The 13,760-nt window shown below is 51.3% G+C and overlaps 1 long non-coding RNA gene across 1 annotated transcript; it reads right to left on the bottom strand.

Annotated features, from left to right (window-relative positions):
• Window positions 1-4,640: 4,640 nt before the first annotated feature.
• LOC139077769 (uncharacterized) lies at window positions 4,641-11,485 on the bottom strand. The gene is made up of 4 exons (XR_011530223.1): window positions 10,604-11,485; window positions 5,512-5,744; window positions 5,187-5,421; window positions 4,641-4,798 (listed from the first exon to the last, which is right to left on the bottom strand). It is a non-coding gene; the product is annotated as an uncharacterized lncRNA (long non-coding RNA).
• Window positions 11,486-13,760: the final 2,275 nt, after the last annotated feature.

Consider the following 13,760-nt stretch of genomic DNA (forward strand, 5'->3'; position numbering starts at 1 on the left):
CACATCAAGACAATCTCTCCTGAGCCTGGAGACAGAGGAAAGGGAGCAGGCTCAGCAGACCCATGGCTTCTCGCAGATCCAACTACAGCACCGATATACACAGCACGCATCAGAGGACCAGGAGCCAGCCTTCCTCATGTAGACACAATCCTGGCAGTAAGATTCAGCATGAGGCCAGCTGCTGTGAAAACGCACCAACATCAGCCACGTCCCTTAACCACAGTGCTGGCGCAAGGCACTCTCAGCCAGGCTCAGCTGGGGTTCTTGCTGACAAGGTCCCAGAAGAGGATCAGGCCACCAGCTGAGGGGCCAGTCTTGGGGATATGGAGAAATCCCAAGAAATAAAAAATCCTAGCCATACCTTTCAGCAGGGTTTATATACTAGGGTACTATTGACATTTGGCGTCATATCATTATTTGTTGTGAGGTGCTGTCCTGTGCATTGTGGGATATTGAGCAGCGTTCCCGGTGTCTCCCCACTAGATGCCAGGAGTACCCATTCTCTGTTGTGACGGCCAAAAATATTGCAGACAGTGCCAAGCATCTCTAGTGGGGAAAATCACGTCCTCTTGAGCACCACTGTCCTAGGACAATCTTCTGGTGCAACGTTCTTGCCTCATAAATGAAATAAATGAGTCCCAAGAGGACAAGTGACTTCACATCTCTGGATCTCTGAGATTCAGTTTGAGGACATTTGAGTGTCTGGCATATAATAGGGGCTAAGTCTGTCAAACGATCCCATGCCCTCTTTCCTAAACACTTCTTAAAATGTTCACAACACTCATCCATTCATTCTGAAAGAGTTTGTTGTGCACCTGTCATGTTCAAGCCTTGTACGGGGTACTGGAGACACGTAGATGTGTAGGACACCTTCTCTGCCCTAAAGCAGCAGCTCATCTGGCGGATAAAACGTGTTTAGACAAAGGAAGATCTTAATAAACACAACTGCAAACCTCCACAGAGTGCGTGGCTGGGATATTAAGGGAGTTGGGTTAACTCGGGCTGGGCACAGGATGGATTTCTCTGGCAGGCACAGCATCTTGGGCTCGACACACATATTGCAGTTCACCAAACCAATAAAATGTGTTCGAGACGGGTGACACAGCAGGAACAAAAGCAGGAGATGAGATGTGAAGTCACTTGTCCTCTTGGGCCTCATTTATTTCATTTATGAAATAAATATTGTAAAGCTGTGGATGTGAAGGAAAGTTCAAAGACAGATGGTGACCAGAATGTGAGGTCATTGACTTATATGCTGAGGGCTTAGGACTGCATCCTCCAGGCAGTGATCCTGCAAACATGTTCTGTAGGACACGAGAGACTCCAGATACACCCAGATGAGCTCTGCAGCTTAATACGCTTGCACATCACACGTCCTCTTCCCCTCCTTAAAGGGCAAGGTTCTCTTTAGTGTATTAATGGAACGTGAGTTCCTACAGTAAAGAACTTGTTGTTTGATGTTGTTGAATTGTGGTTTACACACACACACACCTGCAAGTAAGCATGACAACAGGAAATATGACAGGAAGTTTTGTTCAGGTCAAAATTAGACCCTTGAAGTGGTTGAGAATCTATGGGAGGATGTCTCCAAGATCCAATGGGACAGACAGGCTAGGGCTCAGGTATTCCAACAGGAACACTCACATGAAGGTGGGGCTGAGCCACCTCTCCACTGGTAGATGCCCTTTGGGTACTGTTCCCAAAGGCTGGTCCAACATCTTCCACTGAACTGGGGAATTTATGCATGGGGCGAAGGCAGATTAGGTCAATTAATACTACAGCCAGAGGTGGGCATGTGGTGGATGCAGCCCATGAAAGGGACTAAGACCTAGAGGACCCCATGGGCAGGGATGCGGTCCAATGTAGCAGTTGAACACACTGGCCAAAAGCTCTGGATAGACCTCCATTTCCACCACTGCTGTGGACAATGTGGTCAGCAAGTTGCGGACACTTACGATCCTCAGGCTCCTCGTTGGTAAAATGGAGATGGCGATGGCAGGTGCTTCCAGCTTTTCTCTGAGGGTTCAGTGAGGGAAAAGAGCCCAGTAGGGTTCCTAGTTGAGCACTGGATAGGAGGTAGTGAGGAATGTTATTCAAGAGCGTGATTGACAGGGCAAGGAATTTGGGCACTACCCTATAGAAATGGTTCTGGAAATCAGTCAGATTCCACTGGCAAATATTGGGTCTTGCTGTGTGTCCAATGTGACTCCAGGCACCATGGACTCAAAGGTAAGACAGATCCGCCCATTGCCTTGGGGTCCCTCGTGTGTGGGCAGATGGACCCATGATCTGGCAGCACAGTCCAGCATTCAGGAAGAGGCAGGGGGAAGGATATTGAGGGCAATGTTTGATCTGATGTGAAATTGATCTGATGGAGGAGCTGTCCCTGTAGATAAAAGGAGGCGGGGGCATTCCAGGTAGAGGGGCCAGCAGGAAGAATTGCTCCGAAGCTGGACACAAATGAATGCTGCCCAACTCTACCCGCCAAGATGGTGGATGTGTATTAAGAGGGCAGAATGAAGGATTTGCACCAGATTCTACAGGGGACAAGGACAGGAGCTTGCAATGACTTGAGGGGAGAGACAGTGCCCCTCGCCCATCCCACCTGCTCTGCTTGGCCATGATGATGACCAGATGAGCACCATCCTCACATGGTGATCCTCGCCTTTGAAGCAGGTGAGTTCATCGTGGACAAGTTGCAGGAGGACCCCTGCAATGCCACCCAGGTTCTTGGGTAGGGCTCACAGGGGTTTCTGGGGAGGAGGGCAGAGCTCAGCTCTGCTGGGCTGGGAGCTGCACAGGCCGCTGAATGGAGACTCCAGTGCAAGACTGGAACTGGACCAGCTGTGCCTCCCCGACACTTTGCCAAAGTGAGCACAGCAGCTTCCCGTTTGTCCGTTCAAGGGATGGACGTCAGCAGAAGGCAGGGTAATGCAGGGCAGGGGCCTCAGACAGTGTGTCAGCATCAGCCTTGACAGGGGCTTGATTAAAATAACCCTGACACACTCTTCTGCCACGAGACCCGCTACCATCAACAGGGCTGAAAAGAACACTCTCCCTCTCCCGACTCTCACTTGGCACCACCCAAACCTGCCCCTGTCTCCTTGCTGTTGCCTGCCCGCATGGCCTGCACTGGCCAGAACATTTCTCCCGTGTAATGTCCTGCTTGTGTCCAGCATCTGCCAGACGGTGATGCAGGGAGGAGGAGAAACAAGAGGATGGAGAGGCCTCTAGTCATCACACCCACTGTTGGGAAGCTTTCACACGTGCTGTCATTTAACGGTCTTTTCCCTCTGAATGCCATTATGGTTTTTCTCTTTTCCTTTGATTCTCAGCAGGTTGACTAGGATGTTCCTGTGTGTGTGTGTGTGTGTGTGTGGCGTGTGTGCATGCATATGCTTTCTGGAATTTACCCAGTCAGGGGTTCTCTGAGTTCCCTCAATCTGTGTTTTGATTATCTTTCATGATTTTATAAAACTCTCAGAATTCTGAGCCCCAGATCTCCTACTCATTTACTGTCACCTGAGATATGCCACCTAACCTGTCAACCTCAGTTTCCCTATTTGTAAAATGGAAATAAGTATAACACCTGCCTCCCAAGGATGCTCTCTGCATTGAGAACGTGGGTCTGGTGGTTGATAAGCCCTCAATAAATGCAGCTATGGGTCTTTTTAAAGCCATGGCAGTACTCTTAGACTTGGCCAAGCAGGATGCCTACCCGGGTCCTGAACATCTAGAGACCTTCAGTTTCAAGGGCTTTCCTCGAGGGAAGTCCTCCTCTGCCATCTGTGGCCAGACAGGATTGTCAGTGGCTCCCAGGAGGAGCAGTCCAGGCCCCCAGGACCAGTTCAAGTGAACAGAGTTCAAGTGGTCTCCGTCACAGGAACAAATAGTCTCCATTTTTTCACTCCCCTCTGGTGACTGTCAACTGCCAGGATCAGCCCTGGTTCCGACGTCTCTCTACTGGGGAGCTCTGAACCCTCAAACCCACACATAGGGTTGACCAGAAGGCTCAAGAAGCTCTAAGGTTTGCACCTATGTTTGGTGGCATGAACTTTCTTTTGTAGATACGACTGGGCTGCTGCAGCCTGATGTTGGTAACGCACTGACTTGGGGGACATTTGCCATGGACCTAGGATGAGTTCTGGGGTCTGGGCTGCAGATGGCTCAACACCAACCCCAGAGCCTGAGTTGTGCGTGGCCCTTTGCATCTGCTTTTGTGTGCTCATTTCCTGGTGCCGTCTCTGGCCTATAGTTTCCACACAGGGCAGGGATGGTGGTGGGAGTCCCGTCCCTGTGCATCCTGTGCTGCTGGCCTCAGTGTGGCTCCCACAGGTCAGCTACAGGCCCTGCGCCACATCCCCAGCTGCCCACCAAGCATGGCCACACTTCTCTCCTCCAAGTGTCTCTGATGCTGTTGCTCTGCAGCCCCAATGGTCCCTTCCAATCGACGTCGTCTTTAGGCCCCAGGGTTTGGTCCTCAGCTCCATCGCTAACATGCCATTGGACCGCAGAAAACATTAACACAAACCTCTGACGTCAGCCTCCCCATCTGCAAACTGGGAGTAAAAACAGCACTTTCCTGCCAGAGAGGATCTGACGGCTGGTCGCATTCACGTGAACACACAGTGTGCACTCACTTTGCTGTCAGAAAACCCATATGTCTGAGATTTATTACAGGACGCTCAACCCCAGGCTTGAGAGTTTGGACTCCGGGCAACAGGAGAGCCTCTGCCATTGGACTCCACACAAGAGGCGTACGCTGAGTCCCTACTGTGTGTCCAGCGCTGTCCAGGCCCTGGGGACACAGAGATACAGCAGACCCAGTCCCAGACCCTCGACCCACAGCCACAGCCCAACATGCAGGCCTGTGAGGGAGACGTCTGCTGGTCACTGGGGGAAACGCAGAGGAGGGAATGTTTCCTCTGGGACTTAAAGGATGAAGAGGAGTTCTCTCAGCTGATCACAGGGGAAGGGAGCTCCTGCCACAGGGCTGATGTCAATAAAAGCAGAGTGAGAAAATGCACAGTCAGGGCGCGTCCACATGCTGGGGCGGTAGGTGTGTGGAGAGAGCAGCCGTGGGCCTGAAGGCTGGGCTCCGGGGTTTGGAGCCGACCCTGCAGGGGCCAGGGACGCGACCACGTACTGACTTGGCGAAGGGCCCTAAAGGTCCCTCCTGCCCTCACCTGCTCTGTTCGACTGCTGGTGGTGACGAGGTGGGCCCCGTGCTGGACAAGGAAGCCTTGGCCTGGTTCCAGGAGAGCTGTCTGTGGACAAGTAGTAACAAGGGCCCCAAACAGCTGCCAGGCATCGAGCAGGGCTCACAGGTGGATTTGGGGGAAGAGGCAGGCTCGCCTAGGGCTGAGGACTGAAGACGTCTCCTCCAATTCCAACACCTGCCCCCCTTTTTGTATCGCTAGGCTAAAATGAGATGGGAGCATTTCCGGTTTTCTGAATGTGCTGGCCTCTCTCTCATCCCAGGTCCCACCACATCCCTCATGCCTCACTCACATCTGCCTCAGTCAACAGGTTTCAGGTCACAAGTCACCTCCTCCAGGAAGCCCACCCTGCCTCCCACACCCCTGATGAGGTAGCTGCCTCTCCGACTCCTAGCTTCCCCTGAAGTCCTCATCACCCGGTGTTGCCGTCTCCTGGTTATGTAGCTGTGTCTCCCACCAGGCTTCTCCAAGACCTCCTGAGGGCAGAGATGGCCTCTTGCCGGTTGCATGCTGTGTTCCCAGCACCTAGAATGGTAAATGTCAAATAGAGCAGAAAATATTTCATAAATACACAGTCGTCCCTCGGTATCCACAGGGATCTGTTCCAAGACCCCCGCGGATACCAAAACTCACAGAGGCTCAAGTCCCTTACAGAAAATGATGTAGTGTCTGCATGTAACCTGCACACATCCTCCTGTGTATGTGAAATAATCTCTTGGTCACTCGTAGTCACTAGTACAATGAAAATGCTGTGTAAATAGTTGCTGCACTGTATCGCTTAGGGCTGGGGAATTTTCTTCGAATATTTTCCATCCGCAGTGGTTGAATCTGTGGACATAGAACCTGAGGATTGGGGGCCGACTGTGCACATTGAAGAAAACAATGGATGATCCATGCACCCTACGGTGAGACCCTGCAGTGCAGGCAGGGAGCGGGGGAGGCACCATCTGAGCTGAACTTCGAAGCATGAACAACAGTCCCTGGCACACAGCCAGGGAGGGAATCGCAGGCAGAGGCACTGGCATGAGCAGAGGCATGGGGAAGAGCCCGGAACGGGGTTAGGACAGGCTGGGAGGTCAGAACGGGGCCAAAATGTGAAGGGAACGGCAGACACCTTAAAACCATCTTTCCAGCCCAGGGGGGAGAGTGGGCTGGAAGGAGAGGCCATGAGGGGCTGGGGCAGCCGGCTTGGCCAGGGCTATGCCAGCCTGGACTGAGGCTCCAGCCAACACTTTTCTCTGAGCTCTACCCCACCGGGACAGCGGAAGACCCAGAATGTGGGGGAAATCTTGGTGGGATTTCCTTGGCACAAGTCTAATTGTCAGAGGGACAGATGTTCAACCAAGAAAAGCATCCCAGACTAAGGAGGATGATCTTTTGTTGCTGTTTATGGATGCCCAGAGCAGTCAGGAACCAAGGCTAGGGTCACAGAAGGGAGTTGGTGCTAAGCCAGGGCATGGGGTGGAGGAGACCAAGGTCACAAGGTCACAGTGCAGCTGCATCTTGCAGCCTCGCCTGGAGGGTGCTGTGCCCTTGGACGAGTGACATGGCCTCTCTGGGCCTTGTTTTCTCCTTTGTAAAATGGGGCTGAGTTACACAGATCAGAGACACAATGAGTGCAAAGACCTGGCACAGAGTAGCTGCTTGGTCGAGATGGACTCCCTCCCCCAGCCCCGTTTCAAATGTTTTCTCAACTATGGACGTTATTCTCTCATTCGTCTCACAGATAGTTGCTGAGCACCTACTACGTGAGGAGCCCTGTGTGGCCAGGGGAGAAACAATGAGAACAACCAGAGTCCCTTTGAACCACAGCCTTGTAGCTCTGCTTGTAGCTTTTTCTCAGGCAGAATCCACGAATTTCTGGGTATCTCCATTGGGTTTAACCCAGGGGATGATCAGCGAATATCAGCTCAAGTCGTTTCACTCCCCAAACCTTCCTCAGCCCCTGCTTGTGCCAGAACCTGTGCTCCCAGCTGCAGATGAAGAGAAGGGTCAGACCCCATCCCTCTGTCAAGGAAAGTGCTCTGCACCCACTTCCCACCACCACCCCGCGCCCTCGACTTGGGGAGTGTGGACAACTTCCCACGTGTCTTCAGTCTGATCCCAAATATATGTATCTGGCAGATACTCCTTAGTCTCATGGTAAATTTCTTGTCACTGGATTTCCTTTTTGGATCTTTCTAAGCTAAAGGGGCTGTACCCTTCTCAGGAGTCTGCCGCGTCTTCCCTGCATTCATCCTCCAGTATCTGAACGCCGTGTGCACTAGTCTGTCTCCCTCCTTCGTCCAGGAGCTCTTAGAAGTGAAATTCTGGTCCCTGTCATCTCCTGTCTCCAGCAAAAACTAGCTATATCATAAATGTATAAATATTTATAGGATAAAATTCCCACTAAGAATTGGGCAGTGAATCAAGTTGAAGGGTTCCATAAATCTTTGGTCAACGTTTTGCTCAAGAGGTCCCCTCTTTTCTGAGATAAGCGGCTGTCTGATGGTAAGTACAGGAAGGAAACCCCATGCTTGATCTGCTCTTTGGCAAGTGGGTAAAGTCAGAACTGGCCACACTAGCTGGTCAGTTTGATAAGCGTGACCAGCCTCAGCACTGAAGACCGTGCATGAGATAACTCTTCCTTCCAGCTCGGAGGAAGTCCAGCCCCAGCGACCATCACTCGACAGACGTGTCAGGAACATCTGAGTCCATCTCCAGGGAGACCACAGTGACCAGGACTGACATGAACCTGCCCTCTGGTCACTGCCGTGAGGGGAGAAGGCAGGTGATGAAGAACTGAACTAGTTGAGGGGGGAGGAGTGAGGACGGAAAGGCCGTTGGCTGTGAGAGCCCGACAGCCCAACCCACAGCGAGTAGGGCAGGCTGGCAGTTCACAGAGAAGGTGGCACTTCAGCTGAGGCATTCCTCTCCAGGGGCAGAGGGAGAGGAGAGGGTGCACCAGGCAGAAGGGGCAGCATGGGTAAGAGACCTGGGTGGGAAGATGATTGCCCATTCAAGGAACAGAAAACAGTCACTATGACAGGCACTTGGGCAGCAAGGAGGGGAGTAGCTTAAAATGGCCTTAAATAATAGAGAAGGATCAAGATACAAAGGACATTGCCCCAGAATCCCAAGGAGCATGTGATGACACTCATTTACACAGAGGACAATGGCTATGACACACACACAAGGGCAGGGGGTTTCCTGTGACGTCAACCACAGCTGAAAAGTGAATTTCAGGCACGTTAGGGAATAGCCTTGGACATTTCTGAAGGATTTTGCAGCTCACAGACTTTCCCTGGGGAAACAAGAGAGTCATTTGTCTGTTTCCTCAGTAAGTATTTATTGAGCCCCTCTAGTTGCCAGGAAACACAATGGTGAGCAGGTCCAGCGGGCCTACCCCCAGGGCTGTCAGCCTAGTTGGGGAGGAGGGAGTGCTGAACAAGAAATTTCCATAAGGCAGCGCAGGGAGCATTATGGGGAAGCAGACACATGGGCCAGAATCCTCCACCTCTTTGCCCGCCTGTGGCAGGGAGCGCACAGCGGCTGTGCTCCCTGCCAGGTATGCTGCGTGCTGTGCATTCCCCTGCCCAGGGCACCACAGTGGCTCTGCAGCGGCTGGCTATTTGGAGCTCTGGGAATCTTGTGGCTTGGGAGAAGAGAACACCTCCTCCAGTTCCCACTTAGCTCTCTGGATGCTGCTCAGATGCCCAAGTTTGGGCTTGAGCCTAAGCGGGAAACCTTTCCGGGACCAGCTTCTAGAGAGGGGTGACCCTGAGGCTCTGCCTGCACCTCAGCCCAGAGGTGTCATCAGTCCCCATCTGCCTGCTGCTCTGTGGCTGACCCTTAGGGCTCTTTAATTTGCACTGATGAAGTGGAGGAGGGGAACTGTGAGTCAACTTTTGACAAGGTCCCAGCTGTCCCTGAAAATCCCAAGTCTTGTTCTGTAGTGAAACTCGGCACTGGCTTCTAGGGGTTATCATGCCAACGGAGTTAGAAAGGTTGCACAGGGTGGGTGTCCCCTGGGCTCTTTACTGACAGTCAGGACTATAACACCTTTAATCGATCTGTGTTCTCAGGCAGGGATGCCTGGGCCTGACTGATGGGCGCTGAGAGCGCTGGGGTGGTGCTGGAGGGGGCGGGTTCAGACAAATTCCCCTCATTGCCTGCTAAGGAGACCCCATGACAACACGGCAGCTGAATTCTCTGGAGACTTGCTGTTTTCTTTCTTTTTTTTTTTTTTTTTTTAATTTCTTGATTTCACTTATTGCACAGGCTCTGGGAATTCAAGCACAGAGCAAACAAGATGAGGTCCCCTGCCCTCTGGGTGTTTGTCTCACAGTGGAGACAAAATAATTCACAGGAATATGAGTAAATGGATCCAAGAGTTACACATTTGTTTTAGCGTCTTACAGGAAATGAAAAGCATACTGTGATTTTTAAAACAGTGTGTTCTAGGCAGCAGACGGAATGCCTCCCACGTGTGTAAGACTGTCACCCTCCACAGCTGGGGGAGTGATCGTTAGAGACGTAGAGGCTCCACAAGCAGAGGAGTTGTCTCAGGATCAGAGGCGTCCAAAGAGGAAGTGAGCCCCAGGGAGGACGGGAGGCTCAGACAGAGGCTGTCACACCACGGGAGAGGGAGGCCACCCCCATGGGATGTGGAGGGGTGACAGACTCCCAAGCTCCTTTCTGACTTGGTGGGGACTGTTTCCCTTGTCAGGGACAGAAGTGTAAATTTTGGGCAAAAACTAGGAATTCACTGGCTCCTGTTCTAAGACATGCAGGGATTGGGGTGATCAGGATTTTAGGCTGGTTACTTTTAAAACTGCAGATGAGAAGGGGGCTCTGAGGAGTGGGATTTGCTTGCCCTTTGATGAGAGACATTTGCATCTGTGAAGGAAGTCTGGGGGGGGGGCGGTGTCCCTCTCTGCACCAGGAGGAAGGCAGGATGGCCTTTCCTCTGGAAACTCTTAATAGGGACAGCAAAGATTTAAGTTGTTTACTGTCTGGTAGCCTCATGTAACTGACCCCACCCCCAAAATCCTCCTTTGTTTTTAGCTATAGATAATATTTAAGCTGTGGCTTCTGCCATTTACTTAATCCTGTTTGATTCTTATCTAAAAGTTATAGGACCACCCAATAACGAGACCCTACCGGCACTGATACCATTTTAACAACTTTTTTTTACATATTCTTTCCTTTGTCTTGTAAAGAGATAACTCACATACCTATGCCTTAAATTTAGCCTTACTCTCCACCCATGTTTGCAGCAGCAGCTCTGACTGCCCATGGGTCCTGTCCCCATGCTATTCCACACTATTCTCTAAATAAAAGAGCACTACTGCCACACCTTGAGACCCCAAGAAATCTTTCTTTCGACTCCTCGGCTCACCGGCCCCACATCAGGGGGAGGCGACCTCAGGATTCGAATCATGTCCTCAAGTCTCTCGCCCTGAAATTTCCAAACGTTTGCTGTAGTTTGATGTCATTCTCTCTTTGTGCAGACAAGTCTCGTCCCAATGTCTCCAGATGGTTGGCCCCACAGAGGAAAAGGCAGCTTCTCTCTCCCACCAGTCACACGCTTTAGATTTATGGCAAAAACGGGCAATTACTGCTCCTGCCCAGAGAGGAAAAGCCGCACCTAAATTGTTGAGGGTTGAGTAGTAGGTGTGAGCCAGCAGCGTACCAGACCTAGGAGGCTTGTCGAACCAATAAGCAGAGGAAGCGACCAAAGTATCACGGACCAGGTCATCCTTTAGTATTGTGAGTGCATATTTCTTGTTTCAGTGTACGTCGATTTAATCATCCTTGGATAGAAATTAAACAGTTGTTGACTAGTAACCAGAAATGCGAAGAAGACAGTAATTCAAATACTGTAGACAGCTGCGGGGAAAGCGGCAAGGAGTCTAAGTGACAGGCTCCGGCATCGGTGGGAGACACGTCAGTGCTTTCAGGGGTTAAGTCTTCGGAACGAAACCTGTAAGGACAGGTAACCCCGTGAGCGCGAGGCCTCCAACAATAACGATTTAAACGCTCCAATCAGAAGACAGACGTTGGCAGAATGGGGAAAGTGATTCAACGGTATACTGCTCCCCAGAGCCCTAGTTTAGGAGTCACGAGAGCGTCACGGTGGAGGCAGTTGTCGCCCGTCCCTCCCCTCAAAGAGACAAGTAAACAGACCGCCGTGGAGCAGCAGGCGTCCGACACCGCGCGGGGAACCCTGACGGACCCCGCAGGTGCACCTCCCAGGGCGGCGCGCGGGCGGGAGGGCGGGAGCCAGGGAGCCGGCCCTCCTGCAGCAGCGGGGGGCGCGGACCCGCGCAGGGCAGGCTGGCGGAGCTCGGGGGGCGGGGCGGCCGCGGGAGCGTCCACTGGCGGCGGCCCTGCCGCGGGACCGCGCCCCGCCCAGCGCGACCAGGAGAGGCGGCAGCGGGGCGGCGATGCGACCCCTGCGGCTGTGGCCTGGCCTGGACCGCCCAGCGGCCTGACCCCGCGCGCCAACAGGAGCAGGAGGGGCGGGAACAGGAGAAACAGCCCCCGCGCCGCCCCCAGCGGTGGAAGGCGGCATCCGCACCCAGGAGCAACAGGACTTCAGCACAGCTGGAAACCCAGGCCCCAGTGGTGGCAACCCCACACCAGCTCCACCAGCAGCAGGGGCTGTAAGTCCGCCGTCTCCGCCGACAGTGACAGTGACACCTGTGAACCAGCTCCGGCGGCAGCAGCGCAGCCAGCACCCCAGGACATCCCGGGAGCAGCAGTGCAGGTGGTGCCGGGCCGGCAGCTTCCGAGCCTGTGGAGAGCCAGTGGAGGAGCCCGAGAGCCAGCTGAGCAGACCCGAGTAACCAGAGACAGGAGCAACCCAAGGGCCTTCAACGATGAAGGGATAAAGATGCGGTATATGTATACAATGGAATAGTACTCAGCCATAAAAAAGACGAAATCCTGCCATTTGCAACCACGTGGACGGACCTTGAGGGTATTATGTTAAGCAAAATAAGCCAGACAGAGACAAACACCATATGATTTCACTCATGTGTGGAAGATGAACAAAGAGACACATAGATAAAGAGAACAGATTAGTGGTCACCAGAGGAGAAGGGGGGTGGGGCGAGAGGGGTAAAGGGGCGCACATGTATGGTGACTGATAAAAGCTAGACTATTGGTGGACATGATGCCGTCTACACAGACACTGATGTGTAACAATGTGCACCTGAAATTTACACTATGTTATACGCCAATATGACCTCAATTATAAATAAATGAAAGACCGACTTTAGAACCAAAGACACAAATAGGTCGAAAGTGAAAGGATCGAAAAAGATGTTCCAAGCAAATAGTAACCCAAGGCAGCAGGGGCGCTTAGGCTCATGTTATGACAAAATAGACGATCTTTCTTCTGGACTTACTGACCTGTGATTGACACATAACATTGAGTAAGCTTAAGGTATACGATGTGATGATTTTAGACATGCAAAGTGATCACCACAATGAAGTTAGTTAGCACTCCCTTCACCCCACAGAATTACCATTTGTTGTTGTTATGGGGAGAACATTTGAGATCCACTCTCTCATCCACTTTCAAGTATTCAATACAGTATTGTCGGCTGTAATCACCATGCTGTACAGTAGATCCCAGAATTGATTCCTCTTCTAACTGGAAGTTTGTAACCTTTGACCAACATCTCCTCATTTCCTGCACCCCCCAGCCCCTGGAAACCACAAATCTACTCTTTGCATGATTTTGGCTTTCTTAGATTCCACATGTAAGTGATATCATGCAGTGTTTGTCTTTCTCTGTCTGACTTATCTCACTTAGTACAATGCCCTGCAGGTCCATCTATGTTGTCACAAAGGCAGAATGTCCTTTTTGTGGGTGAATAATATTCCATGGTGTGTATACATCAAATGTTCTCTATCCATTCATCCGTTGATGGACGTTTAGGTTGTTTCGGTGTCTTAGCTACTGTGAACAATGCTGCAATGAACATGGGGGTGCAGACATCTCTGTGAGATAGTGATTTCCGGTCCTTTGGATAAATACCCAGAAGTGACATGGCTAGGTCACATGGTAGTTCTGTTTTTACTCTTTTGAGGAAACTCCATACTGTTTTCCGAAGTGTCTGTACCATTTACATTCCCACCAACAATACACAAAGGTTCCTTTGTCTCCACATTTTTGGGAGCAATTGTTATCTCTTGTCTTTTTAATGACAGCCTTTCTAACAGCTGTGAGGTGATATCTCAGTGGGGCTTTGGTTTGCATTTCCCTGATGATTAGTGATGTTGAGGATCTTTTCATGAACCTGTTGACCAATCCTGTATCTTCTTTGAAAAAATGTCTACTCAGGTCCTTTGCCCATTTTGTAATCAGATTATTTGATTTTCTATTGATTTGTCTAGGTTCCTTACATATTTTGGATATTAATCCCTTATCAACATATGGTTTGCAAATATTTCCCCCCATTCATAGGTTGTCTTTTCACTTTATCAATTGTTTCTTTTGCTTTACAGAAGCAAAAGAATGTTGTCGCACTTGTTAATTTTTGTTTTTGT

The sequence above is a fragment of the Equus przewalskii genome, chromosome 20 (genome assembly GCF_037783145.1).
Source record: "Equus przewalskii isolate Varuska chromosome 20, EquPr2, whole genome shotgun sequence".
Classification (NCBI taxonomy): Eukaryota; Metazoa; Chordata; class Mammalia; order Perissodactyla; family Equidae; genus Equus; species Equus przewalskii.